This window comes from Triticum dicoccoides, chromosome 6B, assembly GCF_002162155.2.
Source record: "Triticum dicoccoides isolate Atlit2015 ecotype Zavitan chromosome 6B, WEW_v2.0, whole genome shotgun sequence".
NCBI classification, from domain to species: Eukaryota; Viridiplantae; Streptophyta; class Magnoliopsida; order Poales; family Poaceae; genus Triticum; species Triticum dicoccoides.
Window position 1 is genome coordinate 582870496 of NC_041391.1, and position 2790 is coordinate 582873285.

A 2790-nucleotide genomic window follows, 5' to 3' on the forward strand; every position below is an offset into this window, starting at 1 on the left:
CCTGCACAAGGGCAAGCAATTCCCACTCCCCAGCCCGGTGAGAGCGTGGTGTTCATATCTCACTTCCTTCAGGGCTAGGCTTCCCGATAGATCCCTTCGTGAGGGGACTTATGTTTTATTACGGTCTGGAATTTCACGACCTAGCTCCGGAGTCCATCCTCCAGATCTCATCGTTCATTGTCATGTGTGAGGCCTTCCTCCATATTACTCCTCACTTCGGATTGTGGCAGAGAACCTTCAAAGTGGAACCAAAGATAATCGAGGGGCAGTACGCTGAGTGCGGAGGAGCCATCGTAAGCAAGACGGACGACGCTCCATGGCCCGAGGGCTCTTTTCAAGAGGAGTTCGGCTTATGGCAACGGGACTGGTTTTACATCATAGCCCCCAGGGGCACCACATGGGTGGCGCCACTTGCTTTTCGCTCGGGTCCCCTACCACGGCTAGCGTCATGGGTCAATGAAGGGCTTATCTGGGGGCCGCCCAAAGACGTTCCCTTGCTGCAGGACCGCATTCGAGATCTTCTAGAAAGAGATATTAACTTGACCATAGTGGCGCAAGTTATGCTGATTCGCCGCACAATGCCCTGCAAACGTCGCCCTCTCCGCCTGTGGGAATTCAACCCGGAAGGACCGCGAGTCCTCCAACACTTTATGGGCACGACGCCCGTGGAGATGTACAAATTGTTCTTCGGATCACAAGCAAGGTTTCCGGATTTGTCCGAGGACGAAGGTCTGAGCTGCAATCGCCCAGACGCTTGAGTAAGTAGCTCCGTATTTGGACATGCCATTCGTGTTTCCATCATAAAATTACCCTTAACAGAGTTGTCCTTTCAACAGGAGTGGATAGCGAATGCAAAGCTTATCAGGTGTCCAGCCCCCCTGCCTGAGACCGCGCCGAATCCCATGCTAACTAGGATGCTGGAGGTCGTGCTTTTGGTAGAAGGCGAAGGGGGGAACCAAGGAGCTACCGCCTCCATGAAGGAGGCTGTTAGGAAGGGCGGAATCGAAAATTCCCCCGACCAGGGAAAGAAAAGGACTGTCTCTGAAGACCCGGAGGTGCTGGCCTCAAAACAGGGGAAGAAATCTTCGCCAGAGGGTTCGGCGCCGGAGAACGCCCCGGCCGCATTGCGCCCTCAAGGGGACCCGCTCTTCCCCGAGCCGTAAGTGAAGAGAGGGTTCCATAATGAATGACATTCCTGTTTTATTTCTAAGGAAGATAACCAAAATATTACCTTGCAGTTCAGATCTCAACCCTTCTCAGCAGAGCTCATCTTTAGGGGATCTTCGTCCAGAGATGATAGAGAGCGAAACGCCTCCCCTTGTTGCACTGTCTCACAAGGCAGGCGACCCCGAGGTGTCGTCTCGGAGGGTTTTTCCAAGTCTGGACCCTGGAAAAGGTCGTCAGGCTAGTCCGGCACCCTCTGGTGCGCGGTCGGAGGGGCTGAAGGATCTGCTTGGGAGGGCGTCCATCTCAGAAGAACACCGTATGTTGATGAATACGGTGATTGGAAGGATTTCATCCGCGGAAATCGGATTGTACGAGGCTGCCATGACTTTACTAACAGGCTTTGACGTACGTAAAAAGGTGTACCTTTTGGTAGAGCCGCATATTAAATGCGCCCTGTATAAATAGTAGCCCCTGAGACTCTGTGTGTTGTCAAGAGTGACAGCGCACAGAGGATCATAACCCCAGGTATAATATGTCACCTATTTTATGAAGGTGACGAGGCGTTCGGTGGCTAGCCGGACTGATGAATCTGCCGAGCTAAAGCGGCAACTTGACGTGGCGGATGCCAACATCGCGCTTGTAAATAAGTGGCTAGATGAGGCACAAGGTATGTTCCAAAGACATCTGATAAGAGGAGTTTGGTGCGCGTGCATTATAAGATATGTGCTTGATGCAGATAGTGCTGCTGCCGTGGAGAACCTTCGGGCGGAACTTGCCCGAGCCAAGGAACAAGCAAGGAAAAGCGATGCGGCTGCCGTGAAGGCGGCTGAAGAGCTAAAAGCCGAACTAGCTGCTCACTGCCAGAGCAAGAAAGTAATGGCCGAGATGGCTATAAAATTGAAGGATGCTGCTGACCGCTATAAATTTCTTGAACAAGGAGATAAGGCGGCTCAGAAGGATCTTGAAAAGATCACTGTCGAGGCCAAGGATACTCGCTCTGCAATGAGAGCTATGAAGGAGGAGCTGCGTCAGGCCGGAGATATCACAGCTGGAAAGCCCTATATGCTGCGAATGAAGTTCGGGGACCCCAAGTATGCTCCGTTAGACCGGCAGTGGAGTGCGGAAAACACTTATCTGGATTTGGCAGCTAGTGCGGCAAACGCGACCGAGCACTTCCGCGGCCGAGGTGACCATGGATTGGAAGAGCTTTTTTGGTCGCAGTTCCACAATCTAGAACGCCCACTTTCTGTATCCGACCGTTTGGCTGCCTGGGCGGAGCTGAACAGGTTATCCGGACTCGCCATGTGGTATGTTGTGAGTCGTCTGTGGCCGGATAAGCCGGAGCCGAAGAGTTGTTTTGGCTTGGTGCAGCAGTTCCTTGGTTCGGTGCCGCATGCTGATGCAATGAAGAGGTCGGCGTGCATAGAGGGTGCACAGATGGCTCTTGCCCGTGTCAAAACATACTGGGCGGATATGAAGGCCAGTGTTGCTGCATCCAGGGATTCGGACGAAAGCCGAGTACCTACCAAGCACTACTTTGAGGAAGTTCTTCATGGCGCTCGTTTAATAGAGTCGCAGTGCTCAAAGGATGTTGTGTTCGAATAGCGTGTACTATTGTAAAAT